This window comes from Malaclemys terrapin, chromosome 1 (assembly GCF_027887155.1).
Source record: "Malaclemys terrapin pileata isolate rMalTer1 chromosome 1, rMalTer1.hap1, whole genome shotgun sequence".
NCBI classification, from domain to species: Eukaryota; Metazoa; Chordata; order Testudines; family Emydidae; genus Malaclemys; species Malaclemys terrapin.
The window spans coordinates 332,667,477-332,685,352 of NC_071505.1; the positions used below are offsets into that span (position 1 = coordinate 332,667,477).

Below are 17,876 nucleotides of genomic sequence, written 5' to 3' on the forward strand. Positions count from 1 at the left end.
TCTGACACCAACCTTAACACATCTACCTCTTATATTTACATTACAGTTGAGGCAGGACATTGCTGTCAGGGGCAGAAGAACCAATTCAGCCAAACTGAGCAAAAGGTGAAGCGTTTGTGCATCTTTAGGAGGTTCAAAATGTCATTTAACTCCACCCCCTACCCTCTGATGTTGGGAATCTCAACCCACTGCTGATGCTCTGGCTCCTTTCCCTAATAATGGCCCTCTAGAATGGACAATGTGCCTATCAGAGACCTACATTTGTTGTGCAACCAGGTTTTCCACATGTCCAGCTCAGCTACCGGCTGCTGGGGAATGGGCTACACAGCCACTGGCCAGATATCTCTCATTTTGTGGGAGATGGTGCAGTCTTTACCCAAAAGCTCCTTGCAAGGGGGGATGATGGGAAGAGTCCATTTTTATCATTTTTATTTGGGCCTTCACAGCAGTTTTTCAGGTCCCCTCCCCAAGGTAACCAACTCCTGTCCACCAATTTGCATGAGGGTGGCCTGAAGATTTTGGGGAGGGTTAGTGAGATGATTCTGTGGAACCCCACCAAAACTCACCCGCTTTCTTTTTTAAAAAAGAAGGCAATCTGTGGGCCGCCCCAAAGATCCTGCTACAGAAGAGATGGAGCCTCGTGCTGTACTGGAGTCTGTGCATCTTGCCATCCTTTTAAAAAGCATTTCAAGGGAGGATTTTCCGATTGGTGAATTGTAGCTTGTTATGGGTCTGATCCTACAAGCTGCCGAACCCTTCCTGTTAGGTGCTGAACACACACAATTCCCATGGCACTCAGTACCTGGCAGGCTAGGACCCTATGCAATAAACTACAGCTTATAGTAGTTTTGTTGTTGTACAGGAGGACAAGCTCTGATTTAAATTCTTTATTGTACAATATATACAGTAGATTAATCCTTTAAAAGATGCATTTTCCCATTGCATCTGAGTTCCCTATTCAGATCATTCTTATAGAAGTCCATTTCTTTACCTTGCCAGTGGATCTTTTAAGTATCACCTGTATCTAATTTTGTGCTAATTTACTGGCTGCGCAGTGAAATCATAAACTAAATACTGAATTACTAATGCCTGCTGGAACAGATTCTCTTTTAGCAAATATGGTAGAAATAAGTGGCATACACTTCTGGCCATTTTCCATGTTCTGTCCCATAAGATAGTTAAACAATGTCCTAGAACAGGTAATAGGCTTAAGCATGTGCTAAGGAAGCAGTGCACCTTTTATTTTCATAGGAGATGCTTTAATAGCTTTTCAATATACATATATTCTGTTTCCCAGATCCCTAGTGGCACTGCCAGTTTCATAGAGCAGTGCCTCACTCAGAGGGGAAGCGTCAACTAGAATACAGTAGTTTCCTAAAGCAGAAAACAATGATGAAAAGACTTTGCCTTGTTTAAGAATATGGGAATATGATTCTTGAAAGATTTAAATAACCAAAACAGCCACTATTTCAGATGGCCTGATTTTTTAATACAAATTCAGAACATGATCAATTAAGGCAGGAAAAAATGACAACAAAGTAGATTGTCTGGAGCTTAAAATGGCTGAAAGTGAATCAGCAAAACATGCATCTAGGGCTTTTCTGCTCTGTTTGAAAATATCATGTAGTCTCTGACAAACAGCTCTTATGTTTCCATGTCAACAGCTAAGAAAGGACATTGGTTAGTTTATTGCTCAGTGAGGTGCTGGGAAAGTACAAGCCAAGCTAGAACATGAATGTAGACAAGGAAACTAATCGAGGTAAAACGCCCCCATAAATTTAGTCAAGGTGGGGGGTATACTGCAGCAAAGTACAGTACATTTGTGAACAGTACAAGCAAATAAAAAATCTCAGGGTTGCTAAGTCAGCGGTCAAGTGAGAAACAAAAATAATAATGCTTAGCACCTATTAAAGTGCTTCCCATCTGAGGATCTCACATAAATGGATCCCAGAGGCATGGTTGGGCAGACCACCCTCTAAACTAAGCGCATAGATCGTAAAGTCAAGATGAGTATTGTTGCAATGGAAGGTGACCCAGGAGGAGAAGCGTGAGAATTTCCTTGTGAAGGGACTTTCCAAGAAAGATAAATGAGGAGAATCTTTTCTTCACAGTGAGGAAATCCATCTGTGGAAAAGGGAACCCAGTTGTGTTAAGTGAGTAGGCCATGGTGATCGGTGGGCTCTACCATATCATCTTCTTATGCCTATCATCAGAAATATAGATGACTGAGTGTACTATACAGTGAGCATGCGAAGAATACAAGTAAATTGCCTACCAGAAATTAAGGTCCATACAGAGTCCAAAAGCAGCTACAACTTAAGGTTTGCTGCTATCTCACTGTCTTACCAGAGAACAAAGTCCTTCAGCAGAAGGGCTGGGACCACACTGGCTTGGGACCACTACCGAGCCCTAGTACAGAGGTGGGCAAACTACGGCCTGCACACCACATCTGGCCCGTGGACCCTCCTGCCCGGCCCCTGAGCTCCTGGCTCGGGAGGCTGGCCCCCAGCCCCTCCCCCACTGTTCCCCCTTCCCCACGGTCTCAGCTCACTGCGCCGCTGGTGCAATGCTCTGGACGGCGGGGCTGCGAGCTCCTGGGGCAGCGCAGCTGCAGACCCGACCTGACCTGGTGCTCTGCGCTGCGCGGTGGCATAGCTGGCTCCCACCGGGCAGTGCAGCTGCCTGTCCTGCTGCTCTGGGCAGCATGGCTGTAGCGCCGCCAGCCACCAGTGCTCCAGGCAGCACTGTAAGGGAGCAGGGGGGGTTGGATAGAAGGCTGGGGAGTTCGGGGTGGTGGTGGTGATCAGGGGGCGGGGTTGTGGTTAGGGGTCGGGACAGTCAGAGGGCGTGGAACAGGGGGGTTGAATAGGGGGGCAGTCAGAAATGAGAGGAGGGGTTGGATGGGGTGGCGGGGGTGCAGTCAGGGGCAGCGGTTCCAGAGGCAGTCAGGGGACAGGGAGAAGGGGTGGTTGGATGGGGCAGAGTTCCTGGGGGGGGGGGGTGGCATTCAGGAATGAGAGGAAGGGTTGGATGGGGCGGCAGGGGCAGTCAGGGGACAGGGAACGGGGTGGGACTAGATGGGACAGGGGTCCCGGGGGGGGCTGTCAGGGAACGGGGGCGTTGGATGGGTCAGGAGTCCCGGATGGGGGCTGTCAGGGGGTGAGAAGCAGGGGGGGTTGGATGGGGGCGGGGGGCAGGCCACGCCTGGCTGTTTGGGGAGGCACAGCCTCCCCTAACTGGCCCTCCATACAATTTCGGAAACCCGATGTGGCCCTCAGGCCAAAAAGTTTCCCGGCCCCTGCTCTAGTATCATGCATCCAAATGGGTTTCATGCAGCTAGTTTCATGGACTGCTGTGGTTGTCCTGCAGCTGGTTTATCCAGGATCTCCATGTCCAGGATAATGTGGGTGCCGTGCAGCCAGTCTGCCTAGGACTGCAGGAGGCATGCCAATGGCTGGACAGTAAGTTTGGTTCTGAATCAATTTAAGTGAGGGGTCGATCAGACCTAGTAGGTTGCTGTACAGAAGTCCTAACACTGGTGCTGTTGCTCTGTTTCTGTGCATCTGCCATGCAGTGGTGCTGGAACAGTTTTTAGAGTGGGGGTGCTGAACTGTGCCCCTCTTTACCCCTGTCCACGCCCCTTACTGCCCTCTACAGCTCAACAGCTGGGACTGGGAGCAGGGCCATGGCTCCGGGAGGGGAGGGATGCAGATGGGGGCAAGGCAGCCAAGGCTTGTGCCACAGCTGGGGACGGAGCCCCGGGTCAGGGCCAGGAGTGGAGCCCCCAGGCGCGGAGCTGGCAGCGGAGCCCCCAGGCATGGGGCCAGTGGCCAGAACCCCAGGCAAAACCTGGGGATGTGGCAGCACCCCCTGCACCCCTAGTTCCTGCACCTCTGAGTCCCTGGGAAGGTGGGACTTAATTCTGCCTACATGGGCCCCTCCTGATGAGTACTGGATGGGAGCACTGTGAGGTAAAAAAAAAAAAAGCACCTGTGTATGTGTGTGCGTATATTTATCTATATGTATATTTGCCTTTCAGGTCTCTGTATCTGCTGTTTTATCTCCCATGAAACTTCTTCTTATAGCTCATACTTCTCTCACAAGCATTTATCTGTTTTATCTATAAATACAGAAGATCAGAAATTGCTACTAGACCCAGTTAGTGTCAGAATGTCACTTACTAAGTGAAATTCAAACAATGAAACTAATCCGCCCACTTTCATGAATCTGGTGTTTTTTTAAGTCCATTCTGTTGCTATTGGAGACATTCCCACTCCTCCACGCTAGACATTACACAACTCCAATTATAGATACACCTGCTAGTTGTTATTACGGTACAGGATGTGTATTGCTATGCATCCGTTGCCTACGTGCAAGGTAATTTTATGTTGCTAACTTTGCTGCAGTTCCCAGAACTAGTTCCTGACTGGCAGGTAGAAGCCAGGAAGATCTGATTTCCTGCTTCTGAAACTTGCAGTCCCAGAAGTACTGTTTTCAGGATGGAGTACTTCTGACATAAGACTACAGTACCATTTGGGAGGGAAGCAGTTACTTGGGGATGCAAGCAGGTATTTGTATTCCCATATATCTCAAAGCAGTTAAGGTTTTGCTGGGCCACTTTGGGAATAATTTTGGCAGTAGCATGCTGAGAATGTTACCCACCCTATCCATTTCAAAGATGGGTCAATACTTTTATTCTTCCTGGAGACCAAACATTTATATAATCCTCCCTCTTAACAGCCGCTATTTCCTCTGTCACATTTTCCCCTTCATTATGACTTTGGGGAAGTTTAGAATTCAGACTGAGATTGTGGTGAATGACTGCTGTAATTACTCCTGTCTTTAGATTCTGTAAGCCAGTTTCTAAAGATAAGGATTGTCACTTATCAGTCATGAAATGAAAACCGATCCTTACGGTCATCAAGTACTATTGTGACACCTTATCGTGGATGGATCATAAATACAGTGTCAGATTTAAGTCTTGTCAACAGTTCTTTCCAGTACCCAGCCAGTCTGTTTTTCGATTTGTTTGTCAAGATTTATGCTGTGGGGAAATGTTAACTCAGGCTTTACCAGAAGTAAAGTTTAACTTCGTTATTGAAAAATGCCACTAGTCTATTAAGCCCCATACATAAAAGGAAACTTACTCATGCCTGACAATATTTTACTCCTGGGGGAATTCTGTGCAACTGCACATGTGCAGAATTCATGTCCCCCGCAGATTTTTTTTTTGGTTTTCCCACAGAATAACAGATTCTGATGGGAAAGCAAAGAGAAGCCGTGAGAAGGGTCACGTGCCCCTCCCTGGCAGCAGTCCCAAGCGGGGTGCGTCTCTTCGGGTGTCAGGGGAGAGGGGGAACAGGACTGGGCGTGTGTGTGACACTCTGTCCTTCTTGCTCGCTATCGTGGTGGACCCAGTGTGGAGGGGCAGGACCCCGGGGTGTTTCTGGTGCCAGCCCGCCATTGTGCTGTGTCAGGGTTGGGTGCAGCCTCGCTGCTGAGTCCATGACTTGGGGTGGAGGCTGTAGGGTGATCTATGCATTCCCACTGGGAGGCAGTCCCAATGCATGCCCCTGTCACTGTGCCCACCCTGCAGAGGTATGGAGCTGACACAAGCAGCTACGGGGAGCCTTGGCCAGGAATGCCATTTAGGGAGGGTGTTTGCAGCGAGTTTTTCACCAGACATCTGCTTGCAGTGCACACCCCAGTCCCAGGTGGAACTTTAAGCTGCAGTGCCGCACAGCCAAGTCCCCTCCTCCACGAGTCGGGTTCTCCAGCTGTGGCTCCTGCAGTCAGTTTCTTCCACTGTGCTAGGGCCTGTGGGGTTGGGGCAGGCAAGGAAGGGGTCAGTCAGGGTGGGAGGAGGGAGCATAGGGTACCCCGTGGTGGGAGTGGGTAGGGGGGAGCACAGTGGTGGGGAGCGGAGAAGCAAAAGGTCCACAATGGTGCAGGGGAGCAGAGGATCCCTAGTGGTTGGCAGGAAGCAGAGGGAACACAGCGCCCCTAGTGATGGGGGCTATTGAAGCCTGGGGTGGCCAGTGTTGTGGAAAAGGGGAGTCAATCTCCAGGGGAAGGGAGAGGTGAGGGCAAAGGGCTGTGCCCTGAAGGAGGAGGCAGTGAGTGTGGGAGGAGCACCTGAAAGGGAACATCTGCAAATTTGACACCATCAGATCAGGATTAAACAAAGACTGTGAATGGCTATCCAACTACAGAAACAGTTTCTCCTCCCTTGGTGTTCACACCTCAACTGCTAGCAGAGCACCTCACCCTCCCTGATTGAACTAACCTCGTTATCTCCACACTGATATATACCTGCCTCTGGAGATTTCCATTACTTGCATCTGAAGAAGTGAGGTTCTGACCCACGAAAGCTTATGCTCCCAGTACTTCTGTTAGTCTCAAAGGTGCCACAGGACCCTCTGTTGCTTTTTGAAAGGGAACAGTCCCTCAGGCAAGGATCCTGAGGGAGGAGGAGCTGAAGAAGGGTTGGGGGTTAAGAGCAGCTAAGTGGATCTTGGGGTCCATTTGCCCTCAGAGAAGCAGGGAGCACCCTCACCTCTTCCGGGGTAGAGACTGGGGACAGACACCACTAAGCTAATGCATTCTCTCAACTGACTAATTTGCTCTCTGCCTTCCTCCCCATCTCTCCTACTTTAGGGTAACTTATACTTTGATCCTGCGGTGAGGATCCATATGGGCACAGGGGTTTCTTTACTCTCTACTCCTGGGGGAATCTTTTTTGTTTTCTGTATTGTTACAGATATACTTGCTGATGGGTATTTTGAAATAAATTACCAAAATAATTGAAACTGACATTATTATATTGCGTTATTTTGGCAAATAAAATATGCAGAATTTTGCAGAATTTTAAAATATTGTGCACGGAATTTTTAATTTTTCAGCGCAGAATTCCTCCAGGAGTAAATATTTGTGAGTAGCCATTTCTCTGTGAAATCATCTTGAAAACAGTTTAACTGATAATGTAGAGAGGACAAAAATGTTTTTAGCACCATTACAGAGAACATTACTGAGGCAGGGTTGCCAATCTGATGTGGAGTTCCAAGATTCAACCACTGTTTCTAAAATACCATTGAAAATTGTTTTGTCTTATCTATGCCAGCAGTTGAACCATTTTCAACACTGGTTCAGTGGGGATCTACGCAGCAATGAGGATAGGCAAACAAGACTTTATAGCAAACAGAAAAGACACATATAAAGCACTCGTTGATCCTGGGTGGCTCTGCCCTAATCCTTCTTCCAAGCAGGAAATTAAAGTTGGATTGACAGCCCATCTTGGCAGAAGTTTATTAAAATTGTAGGGTCTGATTCTGATCTTTCACATGTGTTTCTCCATAGAAGCAACACTGATTATTTTACACTAGTGTAAGCAAGATCGAAACCAGGCTCATATTATTATTAGAGCTGTGTGAAACTCCCTGCTTTTAGTCTGTAGCTGTTCATGGGAGTTATATCTTTGAAGCATCTTTGAATTATATTCACATCAGTTTCCGTTTGGATTTTGGGCAGAAATGAACCCAGAATTTCAGAATAAAACTCACTACTGTCAACAGATTTCACCTGGTTCCAGGTCAGAACTATGTGAAACCATGATTTCTGAGAACCAAATTCTAAAATCTGGCCTAAATCACTAGGAAGTGAGTATAGGTTCACTTGAAATGCTCACAGGCTTCAGCAAAGCCTTCAGCAAAACTGAGCTGAATTTTAAGCTTTGTGATAGAGCATCAGGAACTGCAATCAGCAAGTCATGCTTTATGAATTAACCACAATGATGATAATTGGATCAGAATAGGAACAACAAGCAATATAAAGCAATAAAATGAATACAGTTAACACACATGTACGCTTGTATATACAACAACATTCAACTTCAGTTTCAGTCTTTGGTTCAGCTTCCAGCCAAAGCCAGTGGCAATTGCTGCCAGCTGACCAGTCTGTTTGAACTCTGCATCCCAGAATACTCCAGATGTTACAGATGTAATAACCACAGTCACCTCAGTTCTTAAAGTTCCATACACTACAGTAATGAAGCCCCCAAACCAGGAGAGTTTGTTGGGGTTTTTGTTTAATTATTATTGATATCCAACTCTAATTCTTTCACATTAATCAGCTATTATTCAGAACACACCTAAGAACATGCTGAATTGTGAGCTTCATTATCTGCATGTTTGTATGAACTTTCTTTAAAGTTTTTGTTGACTGTTAAGACACAGATATTGCACAATATTGAAGCAAAACATGGGTCCACTAAAAACCCTGAAATTTGTTTTGTCACATCCTCTCTTCAGTCAGTCAATTTGTCTGCTTTCGATTTAACATTACTAGAAGGTCAACTTGCCAAAACTGTCTTCTGTATTCTCATAAGAGCTGTGTAGTTATTAGGACAAAATTCAGGCTATAGCTACAACTTTTGGCATTAGTAAGAAGTTAAATAGCTTTGGTTCAAGACAGCGAGAGACTTAGGAAAACCATACTCAAAGAAATAACAAATGATGTTCATAATGTTGTTCCAACTGAACCTGCTAAACAGGGAACATAATTGAATTAATGACTTTAATGGAAGGACAATGGAAATGTCTGAACCTGGAGAGTCTGGAGACAATGAGGTGGTTTCCCCCACAAAGGGTTATGAAGGAACTTGGACAATGAATTTTAAATTACTTCTTTTGAGGAACTTTTTAAAATATTAATCTATTGTGGTTGGCTTCTGAATGTTCCATATACTGAAATTCTCTACATGCCTGAATGTATTATACTATAAGATTCACATTTCTGCAAGGCCTTTAGGCTCTGAAGACATTCCAAAGTTGCAGTAGACATGAATTTAAAATGTGTATTTGGTGAGAGCAGATTGTTGTGATGTTTGTATTATGTACATTCAATAACAATTTAGTCTTTGCCTCCTTGACCAGGTGCTAAAGAAACAAAACAAAACAAAACCCCAAAACCAACAACAATAAAGTCTGTGTTTGTTTGCATTCAGTGAAAGCTAACAGTAAATATGGCACTATTTATTAATCCAGTCCTAAAGAGTGTGTCTCTTTATTAATCCAATCCTAAAGCGTGTGCCCTCATTATCTAGGCCGGGGGTTCTCAAACTTCATTGCATCGCGACCCCCTTCTGACAACAAAAATTACTACATGACCCCAGGAGGGGGACCAAAGCCTGAGCCCGGCCGAGCCCCGCCACGCCAGGTGGGGGGGCCTGTAACCTGAGCCCGTCACCCAGGGCTGAAGCCCTCGGGCTTCGGCTTTGGACCCGGGCGGTGAGGCTTGGGCTTTGGCTTCAGCCCTGGGTGATGGGGCGTGGGCTTTGGCTTCAGCCTGAGGCCCCAGCAAGTCTAACACCAGCCCTGGCGACCCCATTAAAAGGGGGTTGCAACCTACTTTGGGGTCCCGACTCACAGTTTGAATACTGCTGATTTAGGCAAAAGTGCCATTAAAGTCAATAGAAATTTTATCCAAGCAGCTACTGCTAAATGAAGCTCTGCATGGTTAATGGATACAAAGCACATGGAATATATATCTGTGCTCTTCTGACTAGAAGTCAGGTTGCTATGTGCCTAAGGACACTAGGTGTTCAGATTCTGTGTTGATTGGGGCCATATAAGTGCATAGAACTATTGTTAGATAGAAACTGATGCTGAAGAGCTGCGATAAGTTGTTTATTGTAAGACTCCTGCTCGAAGCTATTGATCTGAGAACCTTTGAGTCTTAGTTCTCTGAACTTTTCAAGGTCACACTGTGATAAGAAACTTCTGAATTAGCAATATGAAAAGACATTAGGATTGATACTAATGTATTGCCAGAACTTGTTTGCAGATCATAAAAATGAAACTGGATTTTACCTGCATCCACAATCAATAGAAAAGAAAAGGTAATGTGTGGTGCTTTTGAGTAATTTTTTATTGGGGTACAATGTGCCCATTTAATGTCACAGTATTAAATACAGGTTAATGTGACCTACGCCCTGATTATACCCTCCCAATGGAAAGCCCACTGGAAGGCCAAAGTTTGGCCTAAATTTTGTCCTTGAGACTGCAGACATTCTGCCTCATCATACATTGGGGAAATGGTTTGTTTCTCCATAGAGTAGCACTCCAGCTCCCAGATGTGCTGATATCTGTGGGAGAATACCTCATATCTTGGAATGTGCAGCGCATTTACATGGTGGTTCAGTGATTTCACTCTTCAGCTTGCACTCTATAGTACTTCCTGGAGTCATGGTGCCCCAATTCTCCAACTCAGCCAGAATCTCTTTTGTTGAGGGGATTGCAGTGTGGAATGGGAATCCAAGTGAGATAATGGTGACAGGGCAAGAATTATCTTATGTGAGGAAATCCCAACAGATTTTAGCAGAGATCATGACATTGAGTGTGGCTGTCCCCACAACTCTGCTTCCTCCTTGACTAGTCCTATGTCTCTAAAACCGGAGATGCCCAAATTCATGGAGTTGGCACAGAGAAGCTTCTGAGGAGAGAAATTAGTTCAAACCAACTCCTTTGGAAAAAAACAAACATTCTAGTGGGGTTTCTGAGCCTTGCATCCCTCTCTGTGGAAAGAGGGAGAAAGATGACATAGCCAATGCATTAGAGTCTTCAGTTTGTTGATTTTTAAGATTTCTCTTCAGAGCTGCTTGTGGGAATCAGCCGACATCTGTCCAACATTAGGGACAGTTGAGCTCTCATTAGGCTTCAAACTTCCATCAGTTCTGAGTATCTTGTTGTGACGATGTATCCCATAATGCTTTATGGGAATACGACATAACTGGAGTATGTTTTATGCTACATGCGCCATGTAACTTATCTCTGTAAAGGTTATGGTCTACTGAATCTATTCATCCTATTTCTACACATATATCATTTTTATACTTGAAGCTATGAATATTGGCTGTATATTTGCTTGATTTCTAAGTAAGCTTTGTAAGGCATTTGGTCAGCTTCTTTAGAAAGGAATTTGCAAAGTTAAGTGCCCAATCAAGAGGCACTTAAGGAACAATGGATCTTGGAATGCTCCAATCCGCATAAGAAGTCTACTTGAGGATGTTCAAGGTAGCATGTGAACCATGGCTGCTACCTGTAGTTCTGAGTCATGCATGGATATGTGACTTGCCCATGTGACTCCAAAACTCCGTCTTGGACCTAGACCAGGGGTCTCAAACACGCGGCCCACGGGGTTATTTTCTGCGGCCTGCAAGCTCCTCGTGGCCACCCACCCTCCCCCAGCGTTTACCTAGAGCGGCTCTGGCCCGACGCACACCGGGGGCAGGGCAGGCTCCCTGCCTGCCTGCCCTGCCCCCGCACCGCTTCAGGAAGCGGCCGGAACCTGGGGAAGGAGGGGCGCAGGGGTGTGTGTGGCTGTTGCTTCAGGCACCACCCCCAGCAGCTCCCATTGGCCGCGGTTCCCCATTCCCAGCCAATGGTAGCTGCTGGGGGTCGTGCCTGAAGCAACAGCCACACACACCCCTGCGCCCCTCCTTCCCCAGGTTCCGGCCGCTTCCCGGAGCAGAGCGGAGCGGTGCGGGAGCAGGGCAGGCAGAGAGCCTGCCCTGCCCCCGGTGCACGTCGGGCCGGGGCCCGCCCCCCAAACCCCTCCTGAAGCCGAACCCCCTTCCCTGAGCCCCCTGCTGCACCCCGCGCTCCTCCTGCACCCCAACCCCCTGCCCTGAGCCCCCTGCCGCACCCTGCACCCTGACCCCCTGCCCTGAGCCCCCTGTCACACCCTGCACCATAACCCCCTGCTGCACCCCTCACCCCTCCTGCACCCCCTGGGGGCAGGGAGGATGCGGAGTTGGGGTGGGGATTTTGGGGAGGGGGTTGGAATGGGAGCAGGGAAGGGGTGGAAAGAGGCGGGGCCTCATGGAAGGGGTGGAGTGGGGGCGGGGCCGAGGACAGTGGGGCGGGGGAGGTGTCAGTAAATGCGCCTCTCGGGCCAATGTACTAGTCCTCATGTGACCCTCATGGTCATTTGAGTTTGAGACCCCTGACCTAGACTTTGCATAGGAGTGAGGAGGGGGTCTCCACCCACAAGAGAAAGTCTATTTAAACCCATGGGAGACCCCTCCATTTTGTCTTCAGCTGGCTAAAGAGAGAGCCTCTCCACCCCCAAGGATACCTGAAAGGAACTGGAACAAATGACAGTAACTGCAGGGGGTGTGAGTGATTGCTGGACCCAGATTAGAAGGAGACTAGTCTGTAAAAGGAAGCTTACTGGGTGAGATTTTATTTGTATTCAGTTTCTTAGACATAGACTTGCGTGTTCTATTTTATTTTACTTGGTAATTCACTTTGTTCTGTCTGTTACTACTTGGCACCACTTAAATCCTACTTTCTGTATTTAATAAAATCACTTTTTACTTATTAATTAAACCAGAGTATGTATTAATACCTGGGGGGGGCGGGAACAGCTGTGCATATCTCTCTATCAGTGTTATAGAGGACTAACAATTTATGAGTTACCCTGCATAAGCTTTATACAGGGTAAAATGGATTTATTTGGGTTTAGACCCCATTGGGACTTGGGCATCTGAGTGTTAAAGACAAGAACACTTCTGTAAGCTGCTTTCCCCTACTCCATGCAGGGGAACCATCACACTCCCTCCACTATAGATGTGTGTCCTACATGCGCATCTGGATGGTCCAGTGGTTAGGGCACTAGTCTTGAGCTTGGAAGTCCTTGGTTCAATTTCCCAGCTCTACCACACACTTCCTATATGACTTTGGGTAAGGTCTAGATCCACAAAGGCATTTAATTCCCCTTGATTTAATTGGGAATTAGATGTCTAAATACCTAATACTCTGTGCCTTAGTTGCCCCTCTGTATAAAGGGGAAGTGGTATTTCCCACCTTCATAGGAGGATAAATACATTACAAGATTGAGAGGGGCTCAGATACTAAGATAATAAGTCCCATAAAAAGTACCGTAGACAGAATTTCACTAGCCCAGGGGTTCTAAAACTGGGGGGTCGGGACCCCTGAGGGAGTTGCGAGGTTATTACATGGGGGGAGGGGTCGTGAGCTATCAGCCTTTACCCCAAACCCCGCTTTGCATCCAGCATTTATAATGGTGTTAAATATATTAAAAAGTGTTTTTAATTTATAAGTGGGGAGGTCGCACTCCGAAGCTTGCTATGTGAAAGAGGTCACCAGTACAAAACTTTGCGAACCACTGCACTAGCCTGATCTTTAAGTCCTTATGAACCTGAAATCCATATTGAAGTTGTTAGGAGTTTTGACTGTCTCGGGATTAAGCTCTAAATATGCCACTCTTGGAACATGCACCCTGTTCTACATGGTGAAGCACGCGCCTTGAAAATATACCTGCACACACAAATTACTTTTTGCCCTAGACTGAGAAGAAAATTAATGCAGTTCTGCTTTTCAGTATTTGTCTCATGGGTAATATTTTGAATATGTAGCCCATTCCTTCAAATACATTTATAGTGTTGTGATCCAGTTGTGTATTTTATTTGACCTCTTCTTTGGCTGGTTCAGACTAAATCCTGAGCAAATTTCAGAGAGAGAATAGCATGACCCTTTTCTATCACACTACTTTGCATTCAATTTTTGCTTGCCTTACTGCCCCTCTCATCAGTATGCAAATGAAATAGCCATTTTTTAAAAATGGAGCAGCATTAAATGTGCGTTTCAATACTGCAAGAATTCTTCCCAGTTGAATGGCATTGCAGTACACTTTGTTGTAATTAGATTACAATGTATTCTCATTCATTCAATAATGTTACCATTTTCTCTACTCTCATAAAACAACAGTTAAGCTATAATAGACTATCAAGAGCTCCTTCAACTGCCAGTGTTTCTCCTCTGTCATGCAAATCACCCCCATGATTAATTAGAAAAAAATAGGAAATAATTACTTGTTAATTACTTGAAAGCACATTTCTGTGCCTAACACAGACCCACAGATAATGCTGTTCCACCAGCTGAGTTACTAGTAGTATTTAACAATTGGTATGTTCAATACACAAGCCTTTGTAATAAACTCAAATGCATCCCTGATCTAAGTCCCTTAAAGTCAATGGTGTTACATTAGGGATGAATTTGGTTCAGTCAGAGTACTTGTGCTCTGAGATGCAATCTGTCTTCCGGTCAGCTCCAGAGACTGTGCAACAACATGTTACCGCTTGTTCAGGGCTTGGGAGAAAGCTGTAAGTTTAGCCCATTGTTTGTCCTTTGTTATTTATCCAGCTCTAGTCCTATTACAATTATATTTGCTTCTGTCTTTTCATGACGACCCACTCATTCTTGCTTGATGCAATATCACTAGCTAATGAAAACATGCCATAAAATTATCCTTAAGATTCATGCTAACTGGAAATGAGGTATTAACATACTCTAATCATTAGTAACAAAATATAACATCGTAGTTGCCGTGTTATAGAGTTCTGTTTTTTTCACGCTCTCACGTGACTAGTCACAATTTAACATATACATCACTCATTCATTTCCGTCACTTCACTCTTGTCTCTCATCCTATCCTTCCACTAAATCCTAATCTTCACCTTTTCCTTATGATCTGTTGACAGAAGATTTTGACATTTTATTTAATCAACCTTACTGTTGGAAGAGATGCTGGGTTAATCTCGCTTAACTGATAGGAGTGAGTGAAGGGCTGGCTGCTATTCTAGCTACTATACAGCAGAGTAAGAGGGGTTTGAAATAATCGCATTAGGCAGCACCGTGAGAAGGGAGAGTTTGTATGTTTTTATACAGCTTTGATTCTTCTTCTTTCCTGGTATTTTGGTTTCTCTAACATTCAATATTGTTGCTGATCTCTTGTCCCTTGTCCCCTAAGGAAGAGCCTAGCGGAAAAAAATCCCAGTATTTTGAAAGCAACATACAGATTTAAGTTTGTTAATGTCCATATACAAGGTGTTAGAATGTTGTATAAGGAATCCCAAGTTTCACTGCAACAACCCAGGATGCAGTCGTGGTCCCATTGATGTCAACGGCAAATGGATCAGACTCTGACTCTCCACAAACCTCAATGAATAGTTTCCCAAGTTGGTCACGGAGCAAGACTTCTTGGCCAAAACAATAGATTCTTTTAAATTTGGCATTCTCCAGTAAAACCACTGTGCTACTTACCAGTGCTGGGCAATATTATGGATTGTTCAGGTGCAAGCTTTTTATTTTATTTTATTTTAGACAGATAAAGTAGCTTTGAGGAACAAGCAATACTCATTGCTGGGTGGGAAGATGGCAGGGAGTATAGCTTGACTGACTGTAGGTACAGATGCAATGCACACAGATTTTATTGGCTACACAACAACAACCTAAAGTAACCACCTGTTGCACATTTCCACTTCATAGAGATGTAGTCAGTTACCCTTTTACCAAAGCTACTTCCAGCAAGCATCTGAGTAGGTAAGTTCCGGGGAGAAATCCAGTTCATTCCATGTAGAACCGGGTGTTAAATGGCTCTCATTTTCAGGATCAGTCGAGGCTTTCTGTATAGTGATCACCCGGGGTCCTAGTTTTCTGCGATAAAAAAACCCCAAATTCTCCAATAAAAAAAACCCCACTTTTTCTGCTATTAAAATATAATGCTGAACTTTAGTTTCCTTAGCCACAATATATATAGGTATCAGCTAAACACAATGTTTTATTGATATATTTACAATTTTTTATTAAGTTCAAAGCCTACAATCAATGTGAATTTGTCCTTCCCAAACTCAGTGACAGTTTTTGGCAGTGATTTTTAAAGTTTTGGGCTTCTTTTCATAACTTTAACTACTCATGTCTGGAGGCTGAAGTGAAATTTGAGATGTATTAAAACACGAATTCCTGTATGCTGTTGAGTACCCTCTATACACTGGAAGCAATTTATTGGAGTATGCTTAGCTATGTAAATTTAAAGCGCATTCAAAAATCAACCGCAAGAGGGAGAGGTTGCACGCATTGAATACGTGACACTTGTACTTTCAGTAAAATTTAGTTAATAGTTAATATATGTTTTTATTTTTCCACAAAATGTAAAAACTAAAGATTCTCTGTGAAAACGCAAATTTTGCATTTTCCACATTTTTCTGTGGCAAATGGATTTCTGGGATCCCTGGTGATCACCATGAGAATCCAAGGCATCAGTGAATCTTTCCTCATGCTGGCATGTGCTGCTGTCTTACCTTCAAACCCATATTAAGGTTTGTTTGCTTATTCAGGAGTATATGCTTATTAGATGCTGTATGCCTGGACTGTGCTTCGGGTTTTCCCAGTATGGATAGTCTATGAGAGAGCCTCTGATTTATGCATAGTCCCTTTGACACAACTTGTTAATAGTTGTGGCTCTTTAAAATTCCACCAGTTGTGCGGGTGATTTCCTATCCAGGAGGATGAATTCCACTGAATAAAATTGAATTTCTGGTTAAATAATAACAAACATGTCTCTAAAGGACATCTGAAATTTTACAGGTCCAGGTTTGTGGTACTTCCACATCTGGTCTGACATCAGTCCAGATTCTAACTGGAGTCTTTGGAAAGATTTAACTGAATAGATTTCCCAGAGTTGCACTACTGTACCTTTGCTTAACCAACTGTTCTATGCAAAATATGCACTGTCCATATTTTAAGGATTGAAAGGATTTTAAAGCTGGGGAGGTCTGGGAATGTACCTGAAGAACCTTACAAGTCATTCTCCCACACTTTGATATTTATTGTGGATGGGTTAGAATCTCCCTTTTCTTGTGGTACTGGCAATAACAACCTCGGTCATAGAAATATTTAGAACAAATCAAATGCAGGTTTAGAGATTCACCAGGATGTGAAGTTTTGAGAAGAGCAGCCACCACTTTGTCACAAAGAAGTTCTTGAATGCACGGTTGTGACACCCAGGCTCCTAGGCAAAGGGTCCCCAGTTCTTTGCAAACATCTCTGACCTCACACATGACAAACTCACTATACCAAACACATCTGGTAACTGAAAATTACACTTTCAAAAAGGGAGTAATATTACCCATAAAGGGTAATATGTAAGGTATCTACAGAAAGCTTGTCATTTGTCAAGATTCATGTTCATTGTGAGATGTAGGTAAGGTTAATATTTAATATTTAAGGAGTAATATTTTATAGTGAAAGTATGGTTTATGAAATTAATCATTGGGAGGTAATGGGCCTAGAGCAAGGGAGAGTTCTCACCTTGCCCTGTTTGGCCAGTGATGCAATGCAAGACTCATTTGTGTAGCCTTTTGCAATACTAAGACTTTGAATGGGAAACCATCAGAGGCAATGACAAACAATCAAAACAACTTAAATGTAAAAAATAAGCTTTACAACAAGGCCGGGTTTGCCCTGTCTGTGACTGGAAACACAAGGCTGTTTTCAGTATAACACAGAGGAGGGAGAAGCACCGTATATCCATTCACTGAGAAACCCCTTGTGCGGCGGATCTGCTTTCATGACTGTTTGGAGCCTGATTTTTGAGAAACCAGCCAGCTCTGCAATAGATTGAACTTTGGGGCGGGCAGGGGAATCTACTTTATTAGACCACAAAAGGTAACTATTGATAAGTGTACACCCAGATTTATGTTTTATGATTTTGTTTTGTATTGTAACCATTTGTTTCCATTGCTCTCTGTTGTTTCCAGTTAAATTTTTATTCTTTCCTAAATAAATCTTCTTTTGTTTTATTATAAGTGTTCACAAGTGCTGTGTGGTTTACAGAAGCAGTGTTTTAATGTAAAACTGGTACACTGTGGTATACCGCACCTCTCGGTGCAGAGGATCTGGGATTTCTGTGAGTAGCCAGTGTCAAGGGTTGGATACCGCAGTGGAACAATCCAAAGGGACTCAGGGATTGGGGTGCACCTATTCTTAACCTGCAAGGCAAAGTTAGGCTGGCATAGA

At 44.6% G+C, this 17,876-nt stretch overlaps 1 protein-coding gene and 1 long non-coding RNA gene across 15 annotated transcripts in view; one reads left to right on the plus strand and one right to left on the minus strand.

Moving 5' to 3' along the window:
* The window catches only part of DLG2 (discs large MAGUK scaffold protein 2), a 1,481,925-nt gene that overhangs the window by 1,362,185 nt on the left and 101,864 nt on the right, over positions 1-17,876 (plus strand). The window lies entirely within an intron of this gene.
* LOC128830072 (uncharacterized) overlaps positions 2,040-17,876 on the minus strand; it is a 61,157-nt gene continuing 45,320 nt past the window's right edge. Inside the window, exon 3 of the long non-coding RNA XR_008443533.1 lies at positions 2,040-2,124. This is a non-coding gene — a long non-coding RNA (uncharacterized LOC128830072). The remainder of the gene's footprint in view (positions 2,125-17,876) is intronic.